Source organism: Lytechinus pictus, unplaced genomic scaffold (assembly GCF_037042905.1).
Source record: "Lytechinus pictus isolate F3 Inbred unplaced genomic scaffold, Lp3.0 scaffold_38, whole genome shotgun sequence".
NCBI classification, from domain to species: Eukaryota; Metazoa; Echinodermata; class Echinoidea; order Temnopleuroida; family Toxopneustidae; genus Lytechinus; species Lytechinus pictus.
Window position 1 is genome coordinate 172,965 of NW_026974158.1, and position 16,471 is coordinate 189,435.

General features: G+C 35.3%; 1 pseudogene; it reads left to right on the forward strand.

Annotated features, from left to right (window-relative positions):
* The first annotated feature begins 13,183 nt into the window (after nt 1–13,183).
* Nucleotides 13,184–16,471, forward strand: LOC129261236 (uncharacterized; annotated as a pseudogene).

Consider the following 16,471-nt stretch of genomic DNA (forward strand, 5'->3'; position numbering starts at 1 on the left):
AAATTATGCTAAATATTTTTACTGTAAATATGTCGTTTATACACGAGTTGTACTCATCTTTGTTGAGAGTCACAGCAAATATTTTTAAGATATTAAAATAAGTCGTCCCTAGGCAAGTAAACACCTTTATTGTTTTACTATTTTTTTTTTGCATGTCAAATGTTTAAAGGGGTAAAAATGACTTTTCATGATCTATTCACTTTCAGCCAAGGACATAAATATTCACAAATATTTATTCATCAAAGCGGGATAAATGAAAATGTCATCCTCAAGTCCTGACAAAATTAATGTCGATATAATTAGCCTCACTTGATAAATAAATCTTGTTCAGGAAAAATTGATTCCACATGATAATGTATACACAACTTGGATAAAGAGGTATTGTGGGCACTGGCTTATAAAGAGTTGGCATTGATCCGATCTACCACTGCTATGGAAAGGCATCAATATCAAAATTTAAGATTCGTGTTTGTTTAAATATCGTCGCTGAATCCACGAAGTGGCAAAACGTCAAAAAATCATGTAAAAAGTCAACTGCTATTTTCTTTCAGTTTTAGTATTTTCTAGTCATGGTCTATTATTTCATCGAAATTTAGAACCCAATTCTCTCTAATTAATGAGATAATTAAAGTAAAAAGGCGACACAAGCCTTAAAATCCTTTGTAAAAAAATCCACGAAGTGGCACACAGGTGCGCGCCGTTTCTACGCACAAAACGACACTTGTGTTTGAATCACTGCTACGTCAAGATTTGATGTTCATTCGATACATTTTTAACATAAAATGCAGCAGTAGATACCTGGCTCTTGGTATGTGCATTCTTCATTCTGTTAAACTTCACAATCATATAGTATTGGGCAGTTGAAAATGTGAAAAATTTTATTCGCGTTTATCTCGAATAGTGATTACGCGCATCAACGGTCGCGTGTGCCACTTTGTGGATTCGGCGACGATATTTTGCACTTATGATGTTTACTCGTACCTTACGACTTTTTTCAAAACAATTATTTGTGTTTATTGCACCATGCAACATAAAATTTCACACAAATGCAAAAGTAGAATAAAATTCAACGGGTGTAGAGATATCACTATTTGATATCACATTAGATAATAAAGATATTGCATGTTTTTGTTGGACACACTGTTTATTCTATTCCATAATGTAAAACAAAGTGGGGATGACTTTCGTTGACTTTCTTATGAGAGAAAATAACAAGGGACCTTGCTATTCCCTCGCACACGAGATCTGTGGTAACCAGTATGTGTTAGCATTTAACATTGAACTAAAAACCTTCATATTTAAACCTTCCATAAAGGATTCGAGTAAAATATTCATGTGTGTGTTTATTATTTTACTTACGCTCATCCCCCCTTTTCCACAACTGTGGCATCTTTAACGGCATTAATATGGCGTCCTGTAAATTGCATTTATTATTACTAGTAACATTATTTCTTGCTCTTCTTGTTCTTGTTCTTCTTGTTCTTCTTCTTCTCCTTCTTCTTCTCCTTCTTCTTCTCCTCCTCCTTCTCCTCCTTACTATTGTTATTATGTTTATTAACATTATAATCTAAAAATAAAGTGCAAATTTAGCACTTAATGCGATATAGTGACTGCACTTTGAGGGCTGATTTTCTAGTTCAAAATTGAATAACTAAATCATCACTCATATTGCATTCACTATACAAGGCTTTTATGTGCTAAATAACACTCCATTTTTGTTAAGTGTATTATCATTATTGTTATTACTATAACTATTACTCTGAACATTCTCTAGTTGAGACCAGTCTATAATAATGTTAGTCAATTCTCATAGATTTAACAAAACACATGCTAAAAAATAATTATCTTCAAAATTATTTTTTACTTCCGTTCTTGCAGATGATTATAATAACCATTCGTCTAGTGAAAGCTCCTGTTGTAAGAAATGGACCAGCGTGTCAAAAGAAATTACTAAAAACAAACTTTCCAAAGATACAACTGTAAATGTAAGTATATTTTAACATGTCTCTCTTTCTCTTTCTCTCGTTTTCTTTGCATATCTGGCCCAACTCCATCTCTCTCTCTTAAACACATCCACTCAAACCCTCACATACCCCCCCCCCCCACACACACACACACACACACACACACTCTCTCTCTATTTTACTTTACGTTGAAAAAAGATATGTGAAAAAAAATGTCTTCATAATCGATGATCATCATATCCGTTAACCAAAGTCGTAATAATCATAAGGCTTGCCATTCTTAATTAAGGTCAGTGTTCTTACAGGCCTATGTATATTCATAATCAACAAAGAGGGCTGCTAGTCATAACCAAAGACGAGGGTCGCTAGTCGGTTCTATGACAATTGCTCCCCCATCATCTCAACTGCCGACAAGTGCTACGCAACATACAACAAAACCGCCGCCAATACTTGCACTGTTCCGATTGTACGACATTTTTTCGACGATATTTGATGTACCTTACATGTATATATTATGTTTGAATTTTTTAGGTTTTCACATGGAGGAGGGGGGGGGGGGGTTCAGCGAGCTCTTTTCATGTATCTTGCTCTCATAATTACATTTACTTTATCTAAACAAAAATAACGTTTGCAACTCGTTCGACAGGGCCCTGGAAACGATTGGTTTTCAGTGATATTGCTGAAATTTATATTCAAAGGTGGGGGGAACAATTGAGATTTATATCGTCCATTTATATACGCACACATACACACATGCAAGGCTACCCCTACCCATCCCCCTCCCCACATATATATATATATATATATATATATATATATAGATATGCAGCAATGGAGATACACACCTGAAAGTTGACCCTGAGTCAACCGATTTGAAGTCAATTTACTCAGAGTCATGTACAGAGAGTGTACTGCGGGCGGCAACGGAGTGCTATATCACGATTGCAGTTTCTTTCAGTTGATTTTTCTAACATGTTGTCTGTTTTCTTGATAACTGTTCAACTGGTTTGAGTTATTGCTTGGTTATTCATCTCTATTTGCGTTTCCTGTATTAATTATAATGCCTTAATAACAAAATAATGAGTCTAGATTTGTCATTGTAATGTTCCACGCAGAGCGATTAATGTGGGGTTGTGGTCGCTTATTAGAACAGCCACTATACGTACGTGCATAGACCTACTGCGTACTCTGCGGAGCGAGAGCCGATTTTGAGTAATTGTGTAGTCCAGGAATAAATAAATAAGTAAAATAATAATTATAACAATGCTCTAAAATTGTTTGGTTTTGTTTTTGTTGTTCAAACTGTGGTGTGATATTATGGTTCGACGCTTATTTTCCAAGATTCGTCAATTTTGACATCCAATAAAGTGTACTGACAGTGGCGTAGGCCTACTTCTGGTAGGGTTTGTGTCTTTGTGGGGCGCGCTGCTGTTCCCCCATCCCCCCCGCCCATCCCCCATATTTTCTTCAAAAGGTTTGTGTGTGTATGTGTGTGTGTGTGTGTGTGCGCGCGCGCATGTATGAAAATGTCGTTTAATTTGATTTGATTTGATTTGTCAAGTTGAAAATGTAGATCTAGGCCGGATGAGGCAATTCTTGGTAGATCTATTGACATTGAATTGTACTTTTTTCAACATAATTAAAATACTAGATCTAGATCTATATGGTAACTATGTCAGATTTCGATACATATCACCCCGCAACGCTAAAAAAATCCACAAAGAGAGTCATAACAACTTCAGGTAAGATGAATACCACCATTATTGACCTGAAGTCAGCAAACTAAAACATATCATCACTTTGAGTCGATTTTTATGAGAGATATATTACTTTATATACTTCATATATTTTAGGTCAGTTTCACGCTAAAGTAAGATACCAACTGCTCCCCCCCCCCCAAAAAAAAAAAAAAAAAAAAAAAAAAAAAAATATATATATATATATATTATATTAAGATATGGACAGGATATGGGAATAACGTAATGTAATCTATTCCTGAAAATCCAAAAAGAGAGTCATAACAACTTCAGGTAAGATGAATACCACCATTATTGACCTCAAGTCAGCTAAGTAAAATATATCATCACTTTGAGTCGATTATATTAAGGGATATAAGGTAATGTTATCTATTCTAATGATATTTATCCCCTATTCATGTACTGCATATTATGCTTATATTTTCTTGCATACCTTCCCCATTGCATGCTAATTTCATTTCCTTTATATCTTTATATATACTGTAGATATTCGCTTCTGTTCTGCATTCGCTTGTATTATTCGTATTTGTATATACATGCTTGCTTTCCCATTTTGTTGTTTATTTGTTGTTTATTTTTCATTGTTTCTCTTTTTGACAAATGCAGATCCCTTTTCCGCTTTTTAGTAGATACTAATTGCTTATTATTTTATTACCATATAAGAGTAATTCAGTTCATTTATATTTAAGCTGGAGCACCGCATGATACATCTCCAAAGATGAGATATATTATTTCTGTTTTCGTTTGTTACTTTCTTCCAAATGAGAGTATTTTATGTTTGTTTTGTGTTGTGTTTGTATCTGTCTTCTTGCCTGGCTATTTCCATTCTTCCTTTCTTCAGATGCTTGCTGAGATGCTGCTTAAGAAGTGTTGGATTATTCCATCTTCCTTACAAATCGTTTATGTTTTATGCTTCTCCTGTTTCGATACATTTTTAAATGACTGATACAAATAACTCATCTTTCAAATTTTATGATAATGATTCATCTGATAGAGAATCCAGTGACTGTAATACCTCTTCAGCCTCATATGATAATAATTTTGCAGATAACTTTATTCTATCATCTGAGGAGTTAAATTATGCCAATGATTCTAATCAATGTTCACTTCCAATTCCCTCCTCGAAATATATAACCCAATTACAATTAAAAGAAGTAACAAAAACATTTTCTAAAAACTCATTTTCCTTACTGCATATGAATATCAGAAGCATAAGTAAACACTTTGAAGACCTTCAGATTCTTTTAGACAACCATAATTAACATTCTTTTTCAGTTATTGGCTTGACCGAAACTTGGCTTACAACTGACACAAATTTACCTTATGCATTAAATGGATATGATTTTATTGTTAATAACAGATCAAAAAAGTCGGGTGGGGGCGTAGCACTTTATCTTTCCAATAATTTTGAATTCACTGCCCTAAACGAACTTAATTTTATGAATGAATTTATTGAGTCATTATTTGTTGAAATTTCTATTCCTCATAGGAAAAATATAATAGTTGGAATTATCTATAGACCCCCAAACTCAAATAATAATGATTTCTTTCAATTTATAACATCTATTCTGAGTAATGTTAATTTTATTAAGAAAGATGTATTTGTAATGGGCGATTTTAATATCGATCTATTAAAACATGCTAGTAACAATTTCTCACATGACTTTCTTGAAACACTTTACTCAGCCTCGTTCTTGCCATTAATTTATAAACCTACGCGTGTTAGCAATCACTCAGCCACTCTCCTTGACAATATTCTGTGTAACTCATTACCACCCCCAGAATCCTTAATAGTCCTTTCTGATATTACTGATCATTATCCAATTATGTCATTTTTTAATCTTAATTGTTCCTTAAATAAAGTATATCCCTTACCAGCAAGACGTAGGGCCACCCCAGAAAACTTAGCTAGTCTTGGTGTCAGTTTAGATAGAGTTGATTGGTCTAGTGTTTATAACACTGACGATGTCGATCTATCATTAGGCAATTTTTTAAGTATATTTAAAAAACATCTAGATGATCATATTCCTAAAAAGAATGATAATCGAGTTAATTATAAAACATCACCCAGACTTCCATGGATTTCTAACTCCCTCTTGCGCTCAATTAATTAAAAAAACCGACTGTACTATATAAAAAAAAAAAACATTAACATTAAAAAATTAAGTATGCTTCTTATAAAAATACATTAATAAAAATCTTGCGTGCAGACAAAAGAAATATTACTCAATTCAATTAGAACAATATAAACATGACATGAAAAACACATGGAAAGTTATTAAGCAAGCTCGAATATTTCAAAAAAGAAATCAAATATTACTAAAATAAGATTTAATAATCGGAATATTGAAGATCCCACAGAAATCGCCAATGTTTTAAATTCATACTTTTCTACCATAGGGGAAAATCTGGCACCAAAAATTCCACAATCTAATAAGCATTTTTCTAATTTCTTGGGACAACCTAATGCCAATTCCATTTTCTTCTATCCGACTACTATTTATGAAGTGACCGATATTGTTTCCTCCTTAAATAATAAACACAGTGCTGGTCATGATGACATAAGTAATTTTATATTAAAAGGTAACATTTCGTCTATTGTTGAGCCCTTGACACATATATTAAATAAATCTATTTTAAGTGGTATTTTTCCTAAGCAAATGAAAATTGTGAAAGTTATTCCCTTATTTAAAAAGGGAGACGAGCTTGATGCTGGTAATTACCGTCCTATATCTTTACTCTCTTCTCTTTCTAAGATTTTAGAAAAAATAATTTTTATTAGAACAACTAAATTTCTTAAAGTCAATGATATATTTACTAACTTTCAATTTGGTTTTAGACAAAAACATAGCACTATCCACGCTCTTTTAAATTTTGTGCATAAAGTAGCCCATTCTTTGGATGATCATTCGCATCTAATTGGTATATTCCTGGACTTCTCCAAGGCATTCGACACTATTAACCATGACATTTTACTTTACAAACTTTATCATTATGGAATACGTGGAATTGCCTTGGAGTGGTTCAGGAATTACCTTAAAGAAAGAAAACAATATCTTTATTTAAATAATCACATCTCTGACCAACATGACATTAATTGTGGTGTCCCACAAGGAAGTATATTATGAGGGATATCTTACTTTAGATACTTTATATATTTTAGGTCAGTTTCACGCTAAAGTAAGATACCAACTGCTCCACCCCCCCCCCAAAAAAAAAAATAATAATAATATTATATTAAGATATGGACAGGATATGGGAAAAACGTAATGTTATCTATTATTGAAAATCAACAAAGAGAGTCATAACAACTTCAGGTAAGATGAATATTACCAGTATTGACCTCAAGTCAGCTAAGTAAAATATATCATCACTTTGAGTCGATTATATTAAGGGATATAAGGTAATGTTATCTAGTCCTGAAAATCCACAAAGAGAGTCATAACAACACACAGTCCCATTCGCACGAAATCGCGTGGGCATTGCTGCGTTAAGTCTCCATGCTGCAGAACTACTGGCGAGGAATGTGCGTCTTTAAATACCACCCCCCCCCCAAATAAAAAAAAATATATAAATAAATAAATAAATGGGAAAATATAGTATGAGTAGGTATGATACGTGGATGTCGGACATGCCGGGATTAATTAAATGTCTCTAGACAATGTACACACATGAAAACCATAAAGTGACCCAAAACTTCAAGTAAAGTTAACACTACCCACAAAACCCTCAAGTCATCTAATAAAAAAAAATGTCATCACTTTTAGTCAGTTACATGAAGGAATATAATCACACGACTGAGGTTGTTTTATTAACAGTTTTATGCAAAACAATGATATCAATTCCCCCCCCCCCCCCCCCCCCGCTGGAAAAAAAAAGTCATAGACAGGGTATGGGATGAGGTAATGTTATATAAACATGAAAATCCATCAAGTTAGCATTAAAAGCATGAAAATAAGTACATCTCACCAGTGGCGTAACTACGGGGGGGCATGGGGGGGCACGTGCCCCCCCAATCGGCTGGCCAAAAAAAAAAAAAAAAACGGGTAAAAGGAGAAAAAGAGGGAGAAAGGGAAAGAAACGTAGTGGGGAAAGAATAAATTATTGTTAATTATAATGTTATATTATGTTATAATTATGTTATGTTATATTACATTAAAACAAAATTATAACTTTATGAAACATAATTTGCGCAGGGCCTATGTCTTCATTGTTCCTGGTGCTCGCATTGTATGTTTAACAAGATATATAATCCTGTTGTACTAAAACCTCCCGTTTTCAAGTCAATATACACCAAATATATTTCCTCGCACTTCGAATTATTATTGTTTATGTAGTGACATATGCTTCTATTTCATGACCACTTAAAGTGATTGCCCCATTTTAAGGTCTTAATATAAACCATTTCCTGTCCGTGCTTACGTTCGCATTCGTGGATTGGTGAGATATGTCTGTTCTTCATGAATTCCCAAAATCAGTCGTTAAAATGTCCCTTTTTCTGATCTGAATATCAACAATTTTCAGCTTGCGCTTCGCGCTCGCATCATTTGGTTAGTGAGATGCGTATATGATAATGACTACAAAAAGTGCTTCATGTGTCATTTACATGTAATTCTAACAAGATCAGCATGCGTTTGGCACTCGCATTAGATGACTATGGTGAGATATGTACTCTTAATGGATTCCTTAAAAAAATAGTCCTTATATCCCTGTTTTGGGTCAATGATATGCAAAAATTTAAGCTTGCGCTTCGCGCTCACATATTTTTGTTAGTGAAATACGTATGATCTTCGTGAATTCCTACAAACAAGCCTTAAAATGTCCCTCTTCAGGTCTGAATTTCCTAAATTTTCAGCTCGCGCTTCGCGCTCGCAATATTTGATTAGTGATCTGCGTATGTTAACCATGATTACAATGATTACAAAAAGTGCTTCATGTGTTTAGATGTATATTATTCTAACAAAATCAGCAAGAGATTGGCACTCACAATAGATGACTATGGTGAGATATGTATACTCTTAATGGATTCCTAAAATATAGTCCTTAAAATGTCCCTGTTTGGGGTCAATATATACAAATATTTCAGCTCGCGCTTCGCGCTCGCATGGTTTGTTTAGCGAGACAGGTATGTATTATGATTACACGAATTTGCTTATAATGTCCTTTTTAGGTCTGAATTTCAAAAAAAATTCAGCTCGCGCTTCGCGCTCGCATTATGTGATCAGTGAGATACATATCCGTTTAATGACACTGTCCTAAAAATGTCTCTATTATGTCAGTATACCTGGCAACTGAGCGCACTTCGCGCGCTCTTTAAGTGACTCAAAATTTTTGCTGGTGCCCCCCCAATGCCGTGACCCACGGTACGCCACTGCATCTCACAGTGACCTAAAGTCACCAAGCATATCACTTTTAGTCGATTATATGAATGAATATTATCACTGCTGTTTTATTTTTAGTTTCATGTAAAATTAACATATCAACTGCCCCCCCCCCATAAATAAAAATTAAGACATGGTCAGGATATGGGATAAGATTATGTTATCTATTTCTATGGAAAACCATCAAGTGAACCAGAACAACTTCAAGTAAACTAAACACCAGTAATACTAACCTCAAGTTATTAACAATAGCACGTCCTGACTGATAGTCAACCCACATTGGTTTTCATTTTTAGGGTGAATTTAAATATCAACTGCCCCCCCCCCCAACTGCAGCCCTGGAAACCCTACTTATCTAGGCCTCAGTACACTTAATTGGATGTAATCCAAATTGAATTGAATGAACACATATTTTGGTGATTAATCTTTGAACCATATTATTCAACTACAAAATAAATCAAAATTTTACTCTTTTTTTTAGTTATTTATTCGTTCCTGGAATAAGACTACACTATTTCACAAAATCAGCTCTCGCTCCGCAGAACACACAGCAGGTCTATGAATGTACGTAGTGGCTGTTCTAATAAGCGATCACACCCCCAACTGTGTTTCCCATCGTGAAAGCACTCCATTGCCGCCCGTAGTACACTCTCCGAGATTAAAAAAAAAGTATAAGTTCTGAACATGACTCTGAGTAAATTGACTTCAAGTCGGTTGACTCAGGGTCAACTTTCAGGTGTGTATCTCCATTGCTGCATATATATATATATATATATATATATATATATATATATATATATATATATATATAACTATATACATATATCGGCCGCCCTTGCCTTCCCATCTTCATAACAATTGAACAGCAACAGTGTTTCTCCCCCCCCCCCCTCCCACCACCACACATGGCCTTCCTCTGCTTTCCCGGTTTTCATTTTTTCAGATTAACGAACCTTCGGAATAATGAACCTTATTTCGTGTTTGGATTAACGAACCTTTAGAATAACAAATCTTATTTCTTTTTCGGATTAACCAATCTTCGGAACAACGAACATTATTTAGTTTTCGGATTAACAAACTTTATTTCGTTTTCGGATTATCGAACCTTCGGAACAACGAACCTTATTTCGTTTTGCGATTAACCAACCTTCGGAACAACGAACCTTATTTCGTTTTCGGATTAACCAACCTTCGGAATACCGAACCTTATTTCGTTTTCGGATTATCGAACCTTCGGAATAACGCCACAATTGTTCGGATTAACGAACATTGAGGTATAGGCAATTTAATTGTTTCGGAATTATCTACCTTCGGAACTACAAAGTGTAACCGGATTTTCTAGGGAAATCCATCTTTCTATACAAAGTTTTACAGGCAACAGAGACTTGTCTAGGCTCTGTAAATGAAAATACAATGTAAAAGTGATAACAAATACCATCACAGAGTCCTCTAAGTACAGTTAGGACCATTGACAGATATAAGGTGCCCCAAGTTTGCACACACCCGCATCTGTGTGCGATTCTGATAATAGAAGATAGGCAACGACTCAAAAAAAAAAATAAACCATACTCTCTCGCGGAAAATAACGCCTTATTATACAGCTTTCCATACTCAGAAATCACCTCAAAAAGGCTATTCTCTACTTCTTTAATCTCTCGCAGAAAATAACGCCTCAATATACAGCTTTTCATACTCAGAAATCACTTCAAAAAGGCTATTCTCTACTCCTCTACTATAAAACATTCAATGACTTCATGCAGACGATAATCTTATACACTCTAAATCCATGGGGTAAAATATCGCCGAGGTAAACACAAGAGTGCTCAATATTGAGCAATAACGTACTTTTTACAACGTACAAGTCTCCTATATTGAGCAAACTCTGACTATTTACTCTTTTTTTTTCCTTTTTAAGTTGTTATTTATTTTTTTTTGCAGGAGTTTCTGCATTTTATTCATAAATCAATGATAAATTAACATGTTCACATAATTGAATGAATACAATTTAAATGTGACAATTAAAGAGATACATTGTAAATAATACAGAAAAGACTGATAATTAAATCATACCTAAGCATGTGATATAGTTCGGTAAAATACAGGGGCCAGCTATTATAAGCACAGAGGTGCTTGAAGCAATAGCAGCCAGGAGAGGGGGCTACTTGAAAACCATCATAAATCATATTTGATAAATTGATCGTCACGAAATATAAGATTAAAAAAAGATATATATATTGGTAGAAAAAATGGTAAAAAGGAGTGCAAGTGTGCGCATGTGGGTAAGTGCAGGTGAATCAAATTAGGTATACTTAGAAATAAGATTTTTTTTCAACGAAGCTTTAAACGAATAGAGAGATGTACATTGTTTAATATCATGTGGCAATGCATTCCAAATATCTGGGCCATGGTGGCGTATCGTCTTATGAGCGAGTAATATTCTTGGGTTGGTTAAGTGAAGATCTGTTGAATGTCGTGTTGGATATTTGTGAATGTCTTTGTTGTAAACAAAAAAAATTGCGAAATGGAATCGGGATAATATTGGATGAAAATTTAAACATAAATATGGCCGTTTGATAAATGTTAATATCTTCAATTTTCAATGTATTTAAGTTGTAAAATATTGGATCAGTATGTGCAATGAAATGTGAATGAGTACATATGCGGAGTGCTTTCTTTTGGAGACGGAAAATCGTTTCTATTTGTACCTTACTACTATACCCCCATACTAAGTTGCAGTAAGATAAGTGGGATAAAACGAACGAATTATAAAGCATAAATAATAATTTTTGGAGAGATAATATTTTAATCTAAACAAAATTCCTATTCCTCTGGATGCCATCATTTTGCTCATTCTTGTTGAGTAAAGTTTGCTCCAATTTTTGTCTATTTTTAGTTTTGCTCATTCTTGATGAGTAAAGTTTGCTCCAGTGGCATTAAATTTTTACTTAACTCTGAGTAAATTGCACTCCCAGATTTACACTGCCTCCACGAAAAGCCCTGCACCTGCAGAGCACGCGGCCGCATAGGAAAAAAAAACATGTGTGCATAATACATGCATACGGTATATACTAAATGCCCTATATAGATCTAGTATTAGTACACCAACCTGAGTACACAGCGGTGAAATGGCGGACGACAAAGTTGCTTCGTTGTTGAGGAAATGGGAGCTGACCGACCAAATCGTCAATTTTAGAAGTAAGTATGCATTACCAGTAGACCAGAGTATATATTTCTTTCTAATTCTTCAACATTATTTTTTTTTTGGTACTGTCTGATCGGGCACTGGGTATTGCAGCTCGAACGCACAGCCGTTGTACTGGGTGGCGCAGCCCCGGGCTGAGCCGGCCGTGGTCGCGTGCGGTCCTGCCTCCTAGCTGGTACCTGATTTTGGTCTGTGCATGCTGTGTGTAAGTTAAAACTAGGTCTAGGGTCTACAGCAGTACAGCTTTTTCTTTGATCTTGAATCAACATTGTATACCATTTATATATTTACTCCATCTGATCTAGATTCTAGGCTACTGACTAGACTCTAACTTAGAGTCTAGGCCTACATGTATGTATGATAATTAAAGGACTGCCGAAATCGGAAGATTTCCGAATTCTGAGTTTGCCCGAAATGATATGAGATAAGGAGAATTGTTTATACCAAACAAAATATAACAAAGATAAATCCTCTTTATTATTTTTTTTTTCCTACAGGTGTTTTTTATTTGACTCAAATCATTAAGAACAAAGCTAGATCCTACGATGTATAGAGCCGAGGGGTCTACATCTAACTTAGATATATATAGAAATGACTGAAGTAAAAATGCGATTGTCATGTATTCTGTATGGATTGAATCACACCTAGTTAATCATCGTTGTATTGATAATTGATAATTTTTTTCAAAAAGTGGAATTTACCATATCTTTTTCTTTCCATTTAGATTGTGGCATTGCCTCATCAGCATTCAAGCTGCTTGATGCAAGTCTTGTGAAGGACGTGATCCCGCAGTTGGGTCCAAGACTTAAATTCACTAACCGTTTTGATAAGTGGAAGAGAAAGGTTAGTAAGCAGCCATAAGATATTCCTGGAAAGAAAATGTTTTTGTGTTGCAAATGTGTGAAATCATTTGAAAAAAGTGGGGATCTATGGAACCATTTAAAGATCCATAACATCAATACGAAGACCAGAACAAAACTTGGGTGTCATGTGCAAGAATGTTTTAAAACGTTTTATCATGGTTATAGCTACAAGCGGCACTTACAATATCATGATTCTATTGCACAAAATGTCAGTGATGAAGATTCTCATGGAAATGCTGTTTCTGATGATGAAAGTGTATCAGATCAGTCAGAAGTGCTGCCAAATGAAAAACCCAACGAGGAAATATCAGCAAATATCAAACATTCTGTTTCTGAATATGTAGCAAAACTTAAAAGCTCTTCCCTGCCATCATCTACTGTGCAAAGCATCATTTGTGACACACGGGAGCTGCTCAGGAATGTAAATGAAGCAGTTCTACAAGTGTCAGCCCCCGTCATTGAGGACATAGCTCATGATATCAAACCGTCAGATGATAAAATTGACAGTCTACTGTCAGTCCTCCACATGGTGAAAGATCCATTTGATTATTTCAGTTTATCTACTGTACACAAGCAAAACCAATATGCCCACGAATGTAAAGTTCTTATTGAGCCAGAAGAAATTGTTTTGGGCAAAGCATACAGAGAATGTTTGAATGTGCGTACTGGAAGGACTGAGCAAAAACAAGTTGATGAAACTTTTCAGTATGTGCCAATAGGAGACAGTCTTAAAGTGTTCTTGGAACAACCAGGCTATATGTCGGTCATCAGTCAAGAAAAAGACAGTGCTGGTGAGAAAGAAGTTCTTTAGACTTATAGAGATAGATCATATTATAGGACTTTTGAAGGGAAACAAAACTGTTTGGATATTGAATTGTTACTCTATAATGATGACTTCGAGACAGCAAATCCCCTCGGTTCAAAGAAAGGGAAACACAAACTTCTTGGAGTCTATTTAACTGTTGCTTCTTTGCCCAAGAAATATCAAGCTAAGCTTGAAAATGTATATTTGGTCGCTTTAGCAAAATCTTCTCTTGTGTCCAAATATGGTGTTAATGCTGTTCTGCATCGTATTTCTGATGATCTTGAAGTTCTCTTTACCGAAGGTCTTCATATAGATAGTCCAGATGGATTCAACGGCACCATTCGTCTCAGACTTCTCCAGGCAGTCGGTGATAAATTGGCTCTCAATACCATACTTGGCTTTGCTGGAAGTTTTAGTGCAAACTACTATTGCAGGTTCTGCAAGGCACTTAAGGCAATATGCAGAAAACAGGTAGTTGTTGATGAAAGGTTACTTCGTACTAAAGAAAACGTTGATTATGATATCAGTTTAAAAGATGTATCCCAAACAGGACTCCGGAGATCATGTGCTCTCAGTTCACTGAGCTATTACCACGTATCACAAAACTATGCTCCTGACCTGATGCACGATTTCCTAGATAGGTTACTTCCCTTTGACATGAAACTTGTCCTGTCTGAGCTCATACAACAGGGCAGATTTAGCCTTGATGAACTAAACAGTCGTATTCGGTCATTCAGCTACGGCGTAACAGAACACGCAAACAAGCCCAGCCTCATCCTTCAAAGTCACCTTAACAACCCATTTGGAGCAAGTGGTCAAAAGGCATCACAGATGAGCTGTCTTGTTGAATTCATACCTCTGATTGTGGGAGATAAAGTTGAAGAAGGGTGTGAATACTGGAGGTTGTTCACAATTCTTCTGGAAATCTTCCAGCTGGTCATAGCACCAAACATTAGCATTGCTGTTACCTACCACTTGCAGTCAAGGATTAGTGAGCATCATCAGTTGTATTTGCAACTATTTCCTGATAACCATCTCCTCCCCAAGCATCACAATCTTCTCCACTATCCCAGAGCAATGAGAGAGCTAGGTCCTTTGTCACAGTATGCTTGTATGAGGCAAGAAGGAAAGCACAAGCCTTTGAAAAGGTGGGCAAAAACTTGCAATAACTACAAGAACATTGCCAGAACAATTGCACGTAAACACCAGGAAGATCAAGCATTCAGAATGCTCAAGAAAGAAAACATCAACAGCGAATGTGTATGCATCCACAGTTCAGAATTTGTTAAAGTGTGTGATCTTGATAGTGAGGCAGAAGTATGTCAGCTGTTGAGCTGTGAACCTGATGCTGTACTAGAATTGTGTAATAAAGTAACATTTTATGGATACACATACAGACCTAATATAATGTTACTAACTGACTGGTGTGGTGAACTACCATCTTTCTCAAGAATTGATTGTCTTATGAGAAAGCAGGATAGACTATACAGTGCGTCCCAGAAAAAACGAAACCGAGATTTATCGATGATTTATCATAATTTAATCACAAATACAATAGACAAATGACCTACCATTTTAAAGCTTAGAATCTCCTCTTTCATCTTAAATTACTGAGTTTATTTCTAATTCACGCATGAGTGAGCAAAAACGTCCCCCAAAAACTATACACTTTTGAAATAGCTGCCAAATACAAATTATAACACTTTGGGGGGAAAGACTTATATATATAGAAAGCAAATAAAGTCAACTATCAAATGACACCAAAAAGTTGGAAAACTTGTCATGCTTGAGCGAGCACTGCCCACTGAAACAAAGGTATGAAAATTAGGCTGGGCTGGAATTAGCCTTCCAAATTCTTTCAGGTTTTTTTTGGTTTGGAACTTGCAAATTTGAGGTTTTTGTGGTTAATTAATGATTAATTGTGATCAGTTTGTTGTTTGAGAAAATTTCATGCGTTATCAAATTGAAATTTAATGCATGATTGATCATGAATTGCCATTTTTAGTGAAGCATTTTGACTTTATCATGTGGATCTCAGCAATGTTTTCATGAGAGTCAGGAGAATAGGGGGTAAGATAGGACATGAGCAGGTTTAAGTACGTTGATGGGATAAAGGTCAACAGAACATTTAGCAACCCTTCCCTCAATATCTACCCCCCACTTCTCTCCTCCTGAGAGACTCAACTCGGCTAGGCTGGGCAGGAATTAGCCTTACATTTTTTTTAGTGGTTAATCATTTGGAACTTGCAAAACTAAGGGTGTTATGCTAAATTAATGAATGAGATAAGTTTTGGTTTCTTTGGCAAATTGAATTGAAAATTGAAATTGAAATTTAATGCATGAGTGAACAGGAATTGTAATTTTAGTGTAGCATATTCATATTGTGGACATCAGCAGTGTGTTTGTGAGAGTCAGAGTAATGTGATGGTACATGTTACAATCAAGAGGGCGAGATATGGTTACATTCTGACAGATCACCTGGACTACACAATCCAATAA